A 6238-nucleotide genomic window follows, 5' to 3' on the forward strand; every position below is an offset into this window, starting at 1 on the left:
AGCTCCCCATGCTCGCAAACCAGTATTTTGCTGAGAGGCAACGGCATTTTGAGTTGGAAAGGAACCTGGCTTAGTGCAGTTTGGTCCTGTAATGGAAGTGCAGCATCTGCATCAGGAGTTGGCAGCAAGTAGAGCTCGTGTACAGAGTCTCGTGGAGCAGTTGGACGATGGGGTGAAGAAAGCCGAAAAACAGCTTACGTACAATAACATAAAGAAAGACTCTGAGCCGCGCCAGTTTCAGACTGGTTTGCCTTCAGGTGTTTGGACCGCTCTGTGGGACTTCTTTGAGCCTAGCCGAGAAAATGTACTGCGCCGAGCCAGATCTGTGAAGACGGAAGCTGAGGGACGGCGGATACAGTTGGAGGTGGCCGTAAATCGCCAATGAGCATGTAATGGAGGATCAGCTGCTATTGGCATTGATGTGTCTAAGCCTGGGCCGAATGGGACAGAAGCTGTCATGCGTGGCACAAGTTAATCATCCGTTTCACGGTATATACTATATAGCTAGCTGAGCTGGAAAGACGTCTTGTTCCTCCGTTTGGGCATGATCCCCATTTGGGCGAGCTGGCGAGATGTTCAGTCATCAATGCCATGTACCGCAAGACATTCTGCATTGTGGATGAAACAGTTCTATTTTGCCATGCACTTAGGGTTCTCGCACCGGCACAAAAAGACCCAACAGATCCTTGCGCTCTTATTTTCTCCCATGGTAACATTGCTGATCACAACACCCGGTAGCCAGTCGCAGATGCAACCAAATCAACCAGGTTCTCTTACTCTTTTTTTCCAATACTGAAACCAAAGGTATACCAATATTTGCATCGAATGCAGTGATGATTTCAATACTGTCCACTAGTACAACGCATTACCAGACTGGCATATAATCATGATAATATTATCCATTTCGCAATCACTGTCATTGCTTTCTTAGATCTTCAATCATCAATATCGGACCATAAACCGTCTATCATCTTCTATTATATCATCATTAGTATCCTGCTACTATCCTCCTCTAACGATGAGCTCGAAGAAAAGAAACAGCGGTCTAGAGGCGTAAACACTATCTGTCAACGGAAGTGTCCTTGCTGTGCTGGTGTGTTTATGCTTCGTGCATTAGTTCGGCCAAGAGCGCATGGTGGTGGCGGGTTGAGGATGTTAAATATACTAGAAAATAGTTCACTCTGAACGTGCAGGCGGTATATTCATAGGTTCGAAAGAACCGCACACACACTTTGCTGCAGACAGCGGCAAGCTTTGGCCCTCGTGCTTCGAAGGGGGAGCAATCCACTGTGCTACGCTTGCGATTAACAGCAAGCTTCGACTTTTCAAAGGTACGACTCATCATTGGCTCTGGGGTAATGTTCCTGGAACAAATGCCCCATAGCCAACTGAGGGCCAGGGAGCACGCAATCTGCCTTCCTGGGCGAGAAGTGTTCCAGCACAAGAAGCAGCACGAATACATGCTGACAAAGACCACCATCACCACCAGCCGGCACACAGCACACTGTTCTTCAAACACCATCCACCCCGTCCATGTGTTTGCACTGTCCTTCTCTAGCTCTTCACGCTCAACAAATAACACGCACTGCTCATCGTTTTTTTTATGCTTCCTCTGGGTTGGCTAGCCCTTCGACTTGACAAAACAGCGATCACCACTGCACTGCTATCGTCAGCTCATAGCAGTCGCTTCCACCAGTGGCTTTTCCTGTCTTTGCAAGGTGTCCAAGGATGGCTGCTGTTGTCACTACAGGCAAATCAGAAGTACTTTAGTGGCTGATGTCCAACCAGATCGTTGGAAAATCGATTTTTCCACTTCAGGGCTGCTGATCGCGACTTGGTGACTTGGCAGCACCACGGTTACCTTCATAGAAGATGGCTCTGGAGAGGAAAAGACAGACCAGAAAAAGGTTACTATTATCTTCAGCACCGATCGCAAGGAGAAAGAAATATGGTCTGCTGTAGCCTAGGCACAAAATAAATCTCACAACACGATTCGCGATTCGAATATTTCAACAACAAAAAAACTCACCTCTGGAGTAACTCCTGTTTGTGGCCCGAGATCGTTCCCTCCCGCGCCTTGAAAAAATCCTGCAGCGGCATCACAGTCCATGTCTCTCTCGGAGACTCTGCTCCTACCAGCAGGAGGTTTAGCACCGCTCGAAGCCATCGCAAACTACTTGAACTAAGCAGAAGACATTCCAAAACAAACCTGAAACACACTGTCAAAGATGCTGTCACGTTCAAAAACTAGCTCGATCGCGAGTGAGGTTGCCCCCGTGCTCGAACCCAGTATAATAAGGGGATCGGTCTATTTTGGTTCGTTCAGCTCAGCGCCGCTCGCGTCAGATTCGCTCGCTCAGATGAGTACGAGACTCGTACTCAGGCGCGATGTCACGCATGCCGTGATTCTCACGGCCAGGCGAATCAGCTGATCGCACCTGACAAGTCCTTGTAAGAGTTGCTGTTGCTGTGCTTCCTCGCTGGTTGGTAAATTTGATTTCTTCATTCGGGGACGATTTATTTGAGCTTGGAGGACTCAACGGAGCTCTCTTTCTCACCACATTACACTGGAAATCCTCCAGGGACATCCAGCCTAGACTGGTGCCGTCAGTGTCCTCAGAAAGCTTTTCTGACACTGCCTCAAGAGATGCACTCCCATTCTCGAAATGCGCGCATGGCGGATGTTCGTCTTTTCCAATTTCACCAGACTTCAGTGGATCAATACTGCAAAAATTTGTATGGTAAGTATGGTTGAAGATAACCTAATGTTAAATATTCAGAAAACACAATATATTACAGTAACTAAAGCCGACTCCTCTTGGCGATCTGTCAAGCTGCTTGGCTCTTTGTTGGGGTCCGCAGAGGATATTCAGGCAAGAATAGGTGCTGCGAATAGAGCGTTCGGCTCCATTTCGTGGAAGCGTCATAAACTGAGCTCCAGACTTTGTATGTTCTCTGCCCTCATTTTGCCTATCCTGTTGTATAACTGCGGACTGTGGGCCCTGACACAGCAACTCAGTAATCGGCTGGACGCATGGCACCGCAGAAAATTGCGGTACCTGCTTGGTGTGGTGTACCCTCACCACATGTCGAATGCCAAGGTGTACGCCTCAACGCGACAAGGCCCAGTCAGCACTACCTGTCGCAGACGTCGGCTGCTCTGGCTGGGCCATGTTGTTCGCGAAGGACGTAACTCAGCGTCCTACCAAGCACTGGAGATGGCAATTAATACCCGGGACATCAAGCGCCCACGTGGCCGACCCCATCTCAGATGGATTGACAATATTAAAAGTGATCTAAAGCACGCCAATATTGATATTTCTGACTGTTTTGAACTGGCTCTAGACAAGAAAGAATGGCTGATGCTTATGGAAAAATGTGCTGCGCTTGCGTAGTTGTTCTTACTGCGATACGTTCTAACAATAATGAGATGCCTTTTGTCGGCTCTTCTGCCTGGATTTCGTTGACAGATGCGTTAAGCCCATGGATCCTTCCATGAGTGACATGCGAACTGTAACTATTATCATTATTATGGTTGTTTTTTACACCGTTGGAAAGCCTTGGACCTCAGCTACACGTAGAGCACCATTTTAGTTGTCTCCTAGCAACAAAACTCACCGAAAATACGATTTTGCTGTAAGGGTCACATACGACCCTTACGCTTATGTGAGACCCATAAAGGGTTAAGTTCACGAAACCTACGAGCACGACACAAAACAGTGAAGCATGAATCATCATACACTGAGCGGCATTGGCTACTAGACAAGAGGTGTTTCTTAATGGCTGACCCTTTCGTTGTGGTCTCACCTTCAGTCCGGTCATCGTCATCTTGGTTGTCCAACTCACTCTCTTCATCACTGCTCTCACCTTCCTCATCCTCCTCCGCTTCCATCCCGTCCTCTGCACCCAACGACAATCCCACGCTACTGCTCGCTGCTAGTCCATGTCCGGTAGCGTGGGATTGTCGTTGGGTGCAGAGGACGGGATGGAAGCGGAGGAGGATGAGGAAGGTGAGAGCAGTGATGAAGAGAGTGAGTTGGACAACCAAGATGACGATGACCGGACTGAAGGTGAGACCACAACGAAAGGGTCAGCCATTAAGAAACACCTCTTGTCTAGTAGCCAATGCCGCTCAGTGTATGATGATTCATGCTTCACTGTTTTGTGTCGTGCTCGTAGGTTTCGTGAACTTAAGGTATTAGAAGCTGTTTTCATCCGTAAACACAATCCTAACCTATGCATTCAGAAAGAAAATGTCACAAAACTGAGACTCTTCACCTAGCATTCACACACGTATTCATTTGCATACACCTACACCTCACAGTTCCTCACTCTATCACATTCACCTGCTTCCACGCCTTCATTTCACTCACCTTTTGTAGTAGCTCACACCGTCAGAACACTCTCACATCTTTTCTTCTAATTTCTTTCGTCTTCTCTCCCACTTTAGTTTTTTTTCACACCTCACCTTGTATACTTCCCACTATCCATTAACCTATAAGTAGTTTGTTTCTCCGTATAGCCTCTATTGTGAGACGATTTTCCCTGATGATAGTCTCAAGAAAATCGATTAGGAACAACCATTTTAGATACATGTATTCTCATTCATCATTTTTGTAATGTCCGCTTCACTTATACTATTAATCGCATTAATAACAATTACATTCGTGAATGGCTGAACTGAGAATACCCTAATGATTTCTCTTGGATTTCGTATCCCAAGTTCCTCTACTTGGCTGGATAAATCGCCTCTTGACTTCATCATACTGGAATTGGACTTGTAGATAATAGCGAGCAATGAATTGGTGAGTGAAGTATATTTATAATAACCACTCCATTACTGAATACATGTACGTAGAATACTCCAGTATAGAATGATATGAACACTGAAGCTAATGTGACATTACGGTAGTACCGTTGAATAGGAAGTACGTCACCACTGTTGTAAATGCACGCGCTGATCCTATCCAACCTGAATTGGCTATTGATTGCCTAACACACTCATACAGTACCAAAAACTATCTGTCATTGCTCATTTTCCACTCAACATAACACAGTTGGAAATCGCCAGCTAGGTGCACATCTTGGCACATAATGTGTGCTATCGCAGTCCACCGCAGTACACAGTAATACACAGATAACTACCGATATAAGATGATGCCACATACATACATACACGCATACGCGCGCACCCACACCCACACGCGTGCGCATGCGCGCGCGCGCACACACACACACACACACACATGAAGCAGCTGCCGAATCCGACTATGCAGTCTCCCAGACACGCGTGCACGGGCACACACACAAACCAGCAGCCGAATCCAACTATACATTCTCTCAGGCATGCGTGCACATCCACACACGCGCGCGTGCGCACATACACATGAACCAGCTGCCGAATCCGTTTATGCAGTCTCCCAGGCACGCGCACACACACACACACACACATGGACCAGCTGCCGAATCCGACTATGCAGTCTCCCAGGCACGCAACCCCAATGGCAATGGGAGAAGAACAGACTCCAGGAGGACGCCGGATCAGGAGGAGGACCCACCTCAGTGAGTGCAAAATGACCGATGCCCGTTGTCTGTTGTGGTCCTGCTGCCGTCAGTTATAAATTGATCTCTCTTCACAAGACGGACAGCGACCGAACGAAGGAAAAGCAGATGTCCCTGGTGCCTGCCTGATCACCGAGGCAGAGTCCAGTAGCGGATGGGAGTGAAGGCAATCTAGGGATGCACGTGTGGTCGGCCAAAGCTCCTCTGCTGCGAAACCAGCAACAGCATGTCCCGCGGCCGGAACACACTTCCTGTCTTGTCCTGAACATTGCCGTTTCCGGTTACATGTCCCCTCGTGTGAGGGGCCGACAGACATGGAGAGTTTGGCTGAGGCGCTGCTCGCATCAACGTCCTAGCGAGATCTAGACTTTCTTGAATCCATTTGTTGCAGTTGTGCAGCTGGAACCCTCGGGTTGACTTGCAACATGATCGCTTTGGCTGCAGTGAGCTAAAACCCACCACTGACCTGAAACACGGATCACACTGACCACAGTGATTGTGGCAACACCGTGCCCCGACACCCACCATCCGGCCCGCAGTTGTAGCCTGGGGTGGTGTCACCAACAAAGGAAAGCGCCTAGCACGCACACACATGCACCAGCGCGCGCACACACAAACATGCACGCGCGCGCGCACACACACACATGTACGCTCGAGCACACACACATGCACGCGC

General features: G+C 48.4%; 1 long non-coding RNA gene across 1 annotated transcript; it reads right to left on the bottom strand.

Moving 5' to 3' along the window:
- Window positions 1–722: 722 nt before the first annotated feature.
- On the bottom strand, window positions 723–2317 carry LOC135817925 (uncharacterized). Its single transcript, XR_010553591.1, has 2 exons — window positions 2030–2317; window positions 723–1878 (listed from the first exon to the last, which is right to left on the bottom strand). It is a non-coding gene; the product is annotated as an uncharacterized LOC135817925 (long non-coding RNA).
- Window positions 2318–6238: the final 3921 nt, after the last annotated feature.

This window comes from Sycon ciliatum, chromosome 5, assembly GCF_964019385.1.
Source record: "Sycon ciliatum chromosome 5, ocSycCili1.1, whole genome shotgun sequence".
NCBI classification, from domain to species: Eukaryota; Metazoa; Porifera; class Calcarea; order Leucosolenida; family Sycettidae; genus Sycon; species Sycon ciliatum.